The sequence below is a fragment of the Aotus nancymaae genome, unplaced genomic scaffold, assembly GCF_030222135.1.
Source record: "Aotus nancymaae isolate 86718 unplaced genomic scaffold, 86718_ANA_hifiasm-v0.15.2.pri h1tg000004l, whole genome shotgun sequence".
In the NCBI taxonomy this organism is placed as follows: Eukaryota; Metazoa; Chordata; class Mammalia; order Primates; family Aotidae; genus Aotus; species Aotus nancymaae.
In genome coordinates this window covers 17479491-17491592 of record NW_026988415.1, presented here as the reverse complement: position 1 = coordinate 17491592, position 12102 = coordinate 17479491, and the positions used below count along the sequence as shown (strand labels likewise).

The window sequence follows — 12102 nt, the reverse complement described above, 5'->3', positions numbered from 1 at the left end:
AACGTGGCAGCCTTACTTTTGCCCAGTTTGGGACAGTCTGATCAGGCTTCTGCACTTTTGCTTTTGGTTTCTATTTGAAACGAAACTAAGACCTTCTCTTTTTAAGAATTACATTTCCAATAGGTTTAGCCTTCACAGCTGTGTTCTCACTCACTCAGCATTGCAGCTCCAGTATTTTTCCAAGTTATCAAGTTGTCTGCTTCTGAATTCAAGACTCAAGAATCCAGGAACTAAGCAGAAAAAGAAAATGCTGGAAACTCAAGGCAGGGAGGATATCTCTAAGTACCAAACCACATGTCCTTGCCTAGCTCATCCATCTGTAAGACTCCCAAAGAATTCTGTATTTTCAGGTTAGAGATCTGAGTCTTACATATTGACTTGTTGGCAGCCACTGGGCTGGCGTCTTAAGAGAAGTGTCCAGATAGCTTTCATCTGAAGAGTTTTGTTTTGTGATTTCATTTACCATTTGAAGACAAACGCTTTCCGATTCCATAAATGGTTTCCAATTGCTTCCTACGACTTTGTTGGGTATGTAGGAGCGTGTGTGTGTGTGTGTGTGTGTGTGTGTGTGTGTGTGTGTGTGTCTGTGTATTTATCTCTGTATCTGTATTTACCATCTATCTCTAAGAGATAAGCCTTAAAAGCGCTTCCTCATTAGTAATTAAGACATGATATTTGCCAAGGATTCAGAAATAACCATGCACTGATAAAGAGTAAAGCACCATCATAAAACCAATTAAGACCACTGATAACTTTTTGGACCATATCCTCCTACCCCTTTCAGTACACACAAAGTTTTATATTTATGTTCATACACAACAATGAATTTATATTAAAATTGTTTGTTTGTACATGATGGTTTATCCAGGAGATTGCCACTTCTGATTCTCAGACAGTTTGGCCACATTATATAAAATTTTTGTCTTCATATTTAGTAATCAAAACATTGCAAAAGAGTTTCTTATTGCTCCATTTATTATATATTTTAAATATGGCATATATAATACTGTTATACATATATATGCACATTTATTTCACCTTAATTATAACTTCACTTATACTGGGCATAGTTTTACACAAAGTCTTCTGCACCAACTTACATAAATTGCATGTTTCCATATATCAACATATATTTTCCCTAGCTGGAAATTGCTTTATACTTTATTCTACAAGGAGGTTTCTCTTCCAAGGAATTATAAAAGTAACATCTGCTGTTGGAAATCTGCTCATATTTTAAGAAATTACGAAGCCAAAAATAAATGGCATCTCAATGAAAACTAGAAGAAACAACTTTTTAAATGTCTTTGCCATACATTCTGATATCTTCTCTATCCATATATAATGTATATTTTAAACCTAAAATCCCAGTTACCTTTTATGTTAGACATGCTTTTCTCACTAATGACAGTTTGAGGTCTTTGCAAACATCATTAACTACTCCTTGGAATATGCAATATTTTTAAAGTTGCTTCTTATATTTTTGCATTTCTTAAAGTTAAACATATCTGTTTACAAAATAACCAGACACATTTGCCTTGTACAAAGAAGTGCAGTGAGGCCACAAGTAATGCCCACTGAAGCAGACAAGGATTTTTAAAATGTGGTGTCCTGAATACACCTGCTTTCTGATCAGTTAAAGATATAAATATATTAGGTCTCAAATAGCCAACAAATCATGTTTTCACCAATAATTCCATCTGCACATATTTGTTCTGGGTTGATTGTCTGGATTCAGAGTCCAGAGTGCTCACCATTGCACCACGGAACCTCACGGGTTGATTCTCAAATTGCAAATATATTATCAGCTTCTTGAAAAATCTCTTAGAATATACAGTCTACGAAGAACAAATGGAATTACTTCATCCCAAATCCCACTTTTTTTGAGGGATCCACTATTAGCAGCTTGATGAGTACATTGGTTCAAATACTCAAAAAATTATATAAAATTGTTCAATAAGAACTGATGTTATTTAATGAAATAAATTTAGTCTATATCTCATCAATATACTCCCCACATTCCTCAGCACAATGCTAAACACACACACACACACACACACACACTCTTCCATTTCTTTCCTTCAAATCCATCCTTTCTGGTCACACTACACATAGAATTTGGTGCCCTGAATTCTCAGCGCAACAATGGACGATGAACACTCTCTAACAGCATTAACTTTTCTTGGGGAACAAGTAGTTTTTTACGGTTAAATCTCATAGCATTCTTTTACTGTTGATCAAACCATAAGAATCATATGCATCTGGAAAAAAATCAGTAAGTGGAACAAATATATAGCAGTAAAGAAATGATACTTTTAAGAAGGTTAATAGATATTTCATTGATGTCTGTCATATTGCATTCTGCTCTTTTATCTTTATTATATAATTGTACATGTGTGGGCACATGTGGACAGTTTGTGAGCTTTTACTTACATGATACATGAGGAATATCCTTGCAGTTTGAGTTGCTTCTTTCTATCATAGTTTTTTCAGGTCTCACATCACGTAAGTCTCATCATATGTCATTAAATATGCTTCAGAAAGCTGGATTTTCTGTTAATTAAAATTTTGAAATAGAATTCAGAATAGAGCCTTTAAATCTTGCATATGTGTAGAAGTGTGTATGTTTTAAAGAAAAGTGCATCTTGTACTGTGTTCTTTTCTTAATTATATATTGAGACGATGCTGGTTTCTTGATTTTTAGAAAACTTGCAAATGAAAGCTTTTCTCATTTTCAACATTTCAAGGCTTTGGATAGGTGTAAGTTAAAACTTGAAGGCAAGTCATTAGAAACATCACTGTAGAAAATTACACACTGTTAGTTGCTTGACTGGGAACTTTCCAGATAACTTCCTTTCTGCCTATTCGCTTTTCTGAACCAATATGTTTATGTATTCAACTTGAATTAATAATGTATGTAATTAAGAGAGAAAGAAAGACTTTATTTTTTCATTTTGATTTCTTTGCCATTAGCCAACAAGAATGGTTTGATTCCATTACAACATTTTGCATTTTCTTCCTTACAACAGAGGTGTGGACATCTCCCCTATTGAGGACTTGGCGAATGGATTTCAATCTTTCCAAAGGCTTAAAAAGACTACCTACTATAGCTGAACTTACTGTAGCTGAACCTGGACAACGGATGCCTTGCCCCCTCACCTATACCATCCTTGCAAAAGAAATCTCAGTGATCCTCTTTGTCCTCTCCTTTCTACTTTCCTGTGGGAGTTTGTCTGTGTGATCACTTTCAAGATGGAGTCTCTGGACAAAGGGTATGCTAATGTGAAAGGTGAAATGATTTGACCAATTGATCTTCTAAGAGGTGAACCATTTAACAATGCTTCTCACCTGGTAGGAGCTTGTCCAATTCTACAAATCATTACAAACATTGATATCGATGGATTCTTTTTCAGAGGCTTGCTCAGGGTTATGATGAAGATTTAAGGGCTTTATGGAAGAACACAATGAATTGCAATTTACTTCAGTACTGGTGAATTCGAGACTGTGATAATAGAGGTGCCTTATTCCTTTGCCATCTTTCCTGCTGAGTGGTTTTCTTTTTAACTTCATTTTGAAACAGTTTTTGATCTGAGATGAGTGTCAATGATTGAGTGTCATTGAGAGTTGGCAACAGTTACAATCTCCCGTTACTGGTCACGGTGTCATGTTTGAATTCCTGGGACTTAGCAAGGGACTGCTGCTTTAGGCCTCTATTCACTCTAACCAGATAGTTTCTAAATGTAAACAAAAGGTGTGGGAATACAAAATTCCTGAGGAATTCCAGGGCTAGGGCTACCCCTCTGTCACCCACAATTCTAAGTTCAGATATGGTGTACTGTCTCCACATATCTGGCTTTTCTAGCCTAGCATATGGTCAAGTGAAATTATGACTCAACAACAGGCAGCCTAACTCATCTGATGCAAGGTTTCTCTCAGTTATCTGCTTAGCTGAAGTAGGCTGAAAAGGTCAGAGGTCACCTTACACCTTCATAGGGTATTTGAAACCATTGAGACATGGTTTCTCAAATGTTTTCAAACCCTTCGTGGCTCATGTCAACCTATAACAGCCTCAAAGACAGCTAGACCAAGGCATGAATAACAGGAGAGTCAATTTCCCCAGGGACCCTATGGTCTTTGTAGTAGTTGCTAAAAACTTTCCAGTAGATGTTATAGCTCTACCCTGGGCAAGCAGAATTCAGGTGGTGACCATAGATTACAGCAGTGCACGAGAATAACAGTCCTTCCTCTTCTGTAAGTGGTCAGCCACTGACTCCATCACTGATACAGGAGAAAAGTCTCACGTGCAGTCAATCTTATGAAATGTCTTCCTTTTCTTGCTATGCCATGGGCTAGTATCCTGAGGGTTCTGATATGCTCAGCTTCCCAAAGGAAGGTATCCTGTCAGATCTTACAAGGAATCTTCATTAGAAAAAGGCTCAGAAGCAGGCACAGATAACAATACTCGCTAATCTGAATGAATAGTTAGGTCCCAATTCTCAATGGCCTCATCTTCCTTAGGGGAATGCCAACAGCTAAAGAATCCATTTCTGTTCCCTTAATAGAGCTAAAAGTAGGTCTCTCTAAATAGGTAGGCCTTCACACCGGGTCCTAGAAAAGGTGCTGCAAAGCCACTGTAGCTGTTACCTCCTGTCTTCTGGTTGTGTATATCTGCACTCCTATTGATGTTCAAGGATTTATTGGCTTGGCAAAGTGACACACACTACCTTCTTCTCTGGCATTCCATGCTCTAGGCAATGGGGGCACCAGACTTTTAGGTATCCTTTAGACCCCCAGAAAGCACACTGGCTGCCGTTAGATAGCATCTGGAATGAGATGTTTCATCTGCACACCAACATTGCTGACACCTTGTGCCAACCCCCTACCTCACTGTTCAGCCAGAGGATATGTGGCCAGAAGTCCCCCAAATAGGATCTGAGCCATTTGTTTTAGTCCCACCCTCACTGGATAGATATCTAAGCCCCAATACTTCCTATACTCCACCTGCCTAGCAGCTGTCCCCTCAGTCCTCCCCCTGACCCTCTACTTATCAGCATCTCCACCAGGATCCTGCCCTTGTCCAGAGCTCCTGGAAGGCTTCAGATTTAAAGTGAAGGGGACCTTCTTAGGGTTAGGGTTGGGCCTCACAAAAGGCCCAACATTTCTCAGTTGCTAAAACTTTGCGAAGCTCTAACTTTGGGTTTGTGTTTTGTCAAGCTACATCCTCTTGATGGCAGTATTGCTCTGGAAAAGCTGATTAGTTCTGCCTGTGCACCCCACCCCCAAAGCCCTTCAACTCCCGCCCATTCAATCTGAAAAAAGCCCCCAAGACAAAGGAGCCACGAAATAAGCTGCCTCGCTATTGGCCCTGTTTGGGGGAAATCTGCTCATTTGAATTCACTTTTGCTCCTGTTTTCCCTCTGAACTCAGACTGAGGCCCATACCACCCAGTTTCATCAGCCACACTTTGTTTAAAGACTCCCGCTTCCACTCTACTATAGCCTTGTGGGTCTGCTCTACTTCATGCAACCTTGATCCCCAGTATTTCCCCAAGTTATCTGCTTCAGTGGGAAATTCTTAGGGGTCTAGGGCTAAGAAAGTGAAGAAAATAATAGAAATAACAGCCTGGAGAAGAGCAAAATCTAGGCACCAGGCCATAGTGACTTGTTTCACTGCCAGGTTCCCTGGGAGTCCTCCATTTTCTGACCTGGGCACTAGGTCTTGTGTATTGAGTTGGGGGCAGCCATGTTAGCAGAACCCTAATAGGAGGGTCCAGATAGATCTCAAGGCTGAATTCCATACAATGTCCCCCTTGGGGTGACACATATACTCCAAACTAACAGAATTCCAGTAGAAAGAAACATGATTTTGTCTTATGGTTCCATCATTCAACATTAGAACACAAGCAAGTTCTCATGCACATCATTATTTGACCTTTAATGGCTTCCTATGACTTTATTATGTATGCGCGTGCCACTGCTTAAGCCTTAGAAATCAGTCTTATGGTGTTTTCTCATAAGTAATTAAGACATGGTGCTTGTAAAGAATTTAGAAAATAACCATGTGTTGATCAAGAACAAAAGCACTATCATAAAATCTTGTATTAAACACTAATAGCCGTTTGCATATTTATTCCCATTATTTCAACACACACACACACACAGGTCTATATTTACAGTAATACACTACAATACACTTATATTTAAATTAAATTTATATGTGCATCATGCTTTAGATGCAAACTTTTCACTACTGATTCCTGGATACCTGAAATTGTCATGAGATATTTGCAAGACTTGGATTTTAGATAATACAATGTTTGCAATGAGCTTCTTGATTGACTAAAATCTTAAAGAATATTAGGTTATCAATTTTCAAAAAATTTATACTCAGGACATAATACCTATAATGCCATCACTCAAGTATCTTAATTTTGATACCTGCCTTACCTAATAATTATTATGCTGAATACACACACACACACACACACACACACACACACACACACACTAACATTGGAACAGGCACTCCTTGCTTATGCCTCAGAACATTAGGGTTTCTTTTGTTTATATTTTTCAAAACTTATACCAAAGTTTCATCTTAAAATTTTATTTAAAATCTATAAAGTTGAAACCCATACTCACTCTAACACTGACCATAATTATACATATATAGGCATCATGTATATATATGTATATGCTTTAGATAGATAGGTCCAAGTTACCTAGTTACAGGTCTAGAGGGAAAAGAAAATGGTTGTACCTATTATATATATTTGCTCCTCTTTATTTATTTTTATCCAACCTCTTGAAGCATGGACTATCCTTCTTTTTAAAGATAATTGAATGCAAACTGGATATAGTTTTACACAAATTCTTCGACGCTACCTTATACCATTTGCATACATGAATAACAATGTATATTTTTGAGTGCTTGCATTTTTTTTTGTATCTTACTCTAGAAGATCTTTCTATTTCAAGAAATTACAAAAATTATACCCACTGCTGGCACCGTTTAGATTTTAAGAAATTATAAAGTAGAAAGTAAGGCCGGGCGTGATGGTTCACGCCTGCAATCCCAGCACTTTGGGAGGCTGAGACAGGCGGATCTCCTGAGGTTGGGAGTTCAAGACTAGCCTGACCAACATGGAGAAACCCCGTCTCTACTAAAATACAAAATTAGCCAGGTGTGGTGGTGCCTGTAATCCCAGCTACTTGGGAGGCTGAGGCAGGAGATTTGCTTGAAGCCGGGTGGCGGGGGTTGCAGTGAGCTGAGATTGCACCATTGCACTCCAGCCTGGGCAACGAGAGCGAAACTCCATCTCAAAAGAAAAAGAAAGAAAGTGAATGGTACCTCAATCACAACAAGAAGAAATAGCCACTTAAAAATATCCTTGCCATACATTCTTATATCTTCACTTTGCACAAATAATATATACTTTAAAAAATAACGTTCAAATTCTCTTGTACTTTGAATGCTAAACAAATTTTCCTCATTTGTAGCTTGAATGCTTTTCAAATCTCATTAAGTATTCTTTGGAATACTGACAGGTTTTAAAATCTTGCCACATGTTTTTTGCATTTCTAGAAACAGTCATGCTTCTTTACAATGTACCTGACGTATCAGCCATCTATGGAGAAGTGAAGCAAGGTCACAGGTAATACCACCTCCAGCAGACAAGAACTTTTAAAATGTGGGTTCATCTTCAATCCTCTTCACTCGATTTCGGTTCCCATCTGTTTGTGTGTGGTCAGCTCTTAGTGCTAATCCTTCTTGGTTTGGCGGACTGATTCCATTTCTCTTCAAAGTCCTCCTAGCTGCAAGCAATTTGGTTGTACCTGGAACCTCCAGCAAGCACATGGCATCCTTTATAAGCCACCTGGTATTGTCTGGTTCTCTGCACTGACTCTGCTATTACAAAGGTCCTAGGCCTCAGAGCCTGAGGGCACCACGTGGCAGCCTTTCCCAGACTCTCAGGGGTGGGGAGAGAGATAAATACCCACAGGCCCAGTACTTCGTTGGTTGGTGGCTTCCTCTAGTCCCGCCCATACTGGGAAAATACCAAGACTCCACCCTACAACTTCCTGGGCCTGGACTTCCTGGCAGAGGCTGACTTAACCTTCCCTCCCCACGGGCCAGTTCCCGCACCTGGACTTCACTGTGTCCAGAGCTTCAGGTAGGCCTCAGGAGGTGGAAATAAGATCCAGCTCATGGTCCAAGCCTTCTCAGCCTCGGAGAGAATGGACCTTTTCAATTTGAGTCCTCTCAGGGATGGGGCTTTTTCCAGCAGTTTCCTCACGATGGCGGTGTTGCTCCTGGAATTCCATCCAATACAGTTCCCAAGCCCTCTTCTCCCGCCCTTCCAGTGTGAAAAAAAATGTGACCAACAGACTAAAGCACCAGGGAATATGGCTGACTTGCTTCATGCCGAGTTTGAGAAACTTTCTCTCACTGTTGTGATTTTTGCTTTTGGTTTTCATCCTAAATCAAACTGGTGCCTAAACCTACCCTCTCAACAGGGATCTCTGCAGTTCAAGAACTTAATTTCCACTTACCTAGTCTTCCCAGTTCTGCTTTTTCTTCACCTAGCATTTTATCTCCAGCTTTTTCTCATGGTACTAAATTGTCAGGGGTCAAACCTCAGGGATCCAGGTCTAGAGGAAAAAGAAAACGGTTGCATCTAAGGGCTTGGAGAAGAGCAAATCCAGGCACCTGTACAAGTTGCTCTTGCTTGACTCACTTCCCAGGTTTGCCCGAGTCCTACTCCATTTCTGGCCTGGGAACTAGGCCTGTGTGTTGAGGGAGAAACAGTTGTCTGGAACCCTAAGATAAGTGTCTAGATGGTTCTCAAGACTGCGTGCTTTACAATGCCCATTTGGAGGGGTACACAAACTCAAATATGCATAAATTCCAGTCAGAGGAGACTGATACAGTCTCATAATCAAAATAATTTAAGATCGGAACACAGGCATATTCCTATGTTATTATATGACTGTCAATGGCTTCTTGTGATTTTATTGTGTATGTGCTTGTCACTTAGGGGTCAATCTTACAGGATTTTATCTTAAGTAATTAAGACATGGTGCTTGCAAAGGATTCAGAAAAGAACCATGTGCTGACCAAGAGTAAAGCACTGTCATAAACAGTACCTATTAGTAATGCTGATCAACATCTGGATTATGTTTTGTAAACCAAAAAGTATCTGAGACAGGTCTCAATCAATTTAGAAATTTATTTTGCCAAGGGTTAAACATGCCCGTGCCTGGGAGGTAGGTCTGTGCCTCTCTTCAAAGATGATTTTGAGGGCTTCAATATTTAAAGGAGAAAGGGCAGATATTGGGGAAACAGGAAGAAATTTTGAAAAGGTGTTGGTAGATAAGAGGCAAAGGGTAGCATTCTTTTTTGAGTCTTTGATCAGCCCTTCATAGGTGAGATAAGGGTAGAGGAATAGTCACGTACACATTCATCTAGCTCAGTGAAGCTGCATTTTTTACATAAGATAAACACGGGGAGGCGGAAGCAATCAGATATGCATTTGTTTCAAGAGATGACTTTGGTTCTGTCCTTTTCCCCATACCTGTGAAGATAAGCCATCAATTCACGTTGTCAGGCTGAAATTCACCAGAACTGTTTCAGGACAAAAATCTTAGAGCTCACAAGGAATTTCCTAGTGGGCAAATTGTGAGGGAGATATGTAGTTTTTTGCTTTTGTCTTGTTCAATCATTGTAGCCATCTTATTTAGGAATAAGATGGGAGGCAGGTTTGCCTGACCCAGTTCCCAGCTTGACTTTTCCCTTTGGCTTAGTGATTTTGGGGTCCTGAGATTTATTTTCCTTTCACAGTTTCAATATACTCATGCAAACTCTTTCATATACTCATGCACTCATTTCAATATATACACACAAACACTGATATTTCTTGTCATACACACAGTAAGTTTACATTAAAATGGGGTTTATTTGTATGTTATGGTTTGGGATATATTTTCACTTCTGTTTCCTGGGTAGTTTGTCATTATCATGAAAAATTTGCAAGACCTGAATTTTTAGTAAATGAAACATTGACAAAGAGCTTCTTAATTGCTACATTCAATAAGAATGTGGTCTCTGAAGACATGTTCAGTTCATAAAACACTTATTTAACAACTGGAAATTTAATTCCTATGATGTCTCCTCTCAGGTATCATGATTTGAAGAGCTTCTAATCTTTATTATGGTAACATCTAAAACAAATATTGAATCACAACTATAACACGTGTGCCTCAGAAAATACAGGGTATTCCCTCCTCCTCAAAATTTTAACCTACATTTTAATCTAAAATTTAATCTTATTTTATTTATTATTATTATTATTAGAGACTGAGTCTGGCAAGTCTATGCAATTATGGTTCACTGTAGCCTTGACTTCCAGGCTGAAGCAATCCTCCCACCTCAGCCTCTGGAGTAGCTGGGACCACAGGCACATACCACCGCACCCAGCTAATTTTTTCTTTTTTATATTTTTTGTAGAGAAGGGGTCTCCCTATATCGCCCAGACTGATCTCTAACTTGTAGGCTCAAGCGATCTTCCCACTTCAGCCTCCCAAAGTGCTGGGATTATAGACATGAGCCACTGTACTTGGCCTAATATCATTTTATTACTAAAAAAAAATTTAACAATAGATTTCATTACTGTATAAATAAAGTCTGTGTTATCTCTCTAACACTGTGACTATGACCCAAACATGTATTCTATCAAAGCTTCAAGGTGAATGCATTCACATATTTTTATATTCATCTATAATCTTTTAATGTTTTCCTTTATATTTATTTATTTCCTAAGAATTAGGTCTTGCAAATTTTTATAATGACAAAGTGCCAAGAAAACAGAAGTGAAAATATGATCCAAATCATGATATATGAATAAATCCCATATCAGTGTAAACTTATTATATATGAAGCTAAATATCAAAGTTTCTATGTGTGTGTATATATATACACATGTACACATATACATATACCTACACATACAAACACACATGAATATATGGACAAAGAGGGTGAAATTTAAGTGCATTGTTACTATAATAATTATGATTAAAAATATATACTTTTTAAACATAAGTATACATATAGATGGATATGGAGTCATGCCTCATTTAACAACAGGGATACATTCTGAGAAATGTGTTGTTAGGTGATTTCATCATTGTGGAAACATCATAGTGTACTTACACAAATCTAGATAGCATAGCCTACTATACTCCTAGGCTATATAATATAGCCTATTGCTCCTAGGCTACAAAGTGGTACAGCATGTTTTTGTACTGAATACTGTAGGCAGTAGTAACAGTGGTATTTGTGTATCTAAACATAGAAAAGGTACAATAAAAATACAATATTATAATCTTATGGCATAACCATCATATATGAAGTCAGTCATTGACCTAAACATTGTTATATGGGGCATGGCTGTATACTAATGTGCATGTTTATTTACCTTTAAACATAATTGATTGATTACCGAAGGTAGTTTTGAACAGAATCATTGTCACTATCTTATACAACTTCCTTGTTCCCACATACATACATATATTTGGAGGACTTGAGATTTCTTTACTCTACCCTGGAAATAGCCTTATTATCCAGACATTTTAAACAGTTGCTGTTGGTAAACTGTTCAGATATTGAGAAATCATAAAGCCAAAAACAAATGATGGTTCAATCTCAACAAGAATAAAGACTTCATGTCATTCTTCCAGCCTGGCAACATGGTGAAAACTGTCTCTACAAAAAAATACAGAACTTTTCCTGGCATGGTGGAATGTGCTTGTAGTCCCAGCTACTTGGGAAACTGAGTTGGGAGGATCACCTGAGCCCAGAGAGGTTGAGACTTCAGTAAGCCAAGATTGTGCCATAGCACTCCAGCCTGGGTGACAGAGTGGGACTCTGTCTCCAAAATAAATATACCAACAAAATGTCATTCTCATCTCTTATGTACACATAATAACAATAAAGTTCATATTCAAATTCCTTTGTACCTTCAGTGTTCAAATACATTTTCTGTACATATTGTAGCTAGAGTACTTTCCAAACTTCATTAAATATTCTTTGAAATACTGGTTATAT

General features: G+C 38.3%; 1 long non-coding RNA gene across 1 annotated transcript in view; it reads right to left on the bottom strand.

Moving 5' to 3' along the window:
* The window catches only part of LOC110569451 (uncharacterized), an 83320-nt gene extending 75381 nt beyond the window's left edge, over window positions 1-7939 (bottom strand). The window contains exons 1-2 of the long non-coding RNA XR_010336737.1: window positions 7609-7939; window positions 2431-2550 (exon numbers count right to left, since the gene is read on the bottom strand). This is a non-coding gene — a long non-coding RNA (uncharacterized LOC110569451). The remainder of the gene's footprint in view (window positions 1-2430; window positions 2551-7608) is intronic.
* Between the last annotated feature and the right edge of the window lie 4163 nt (window positions 7940-12102).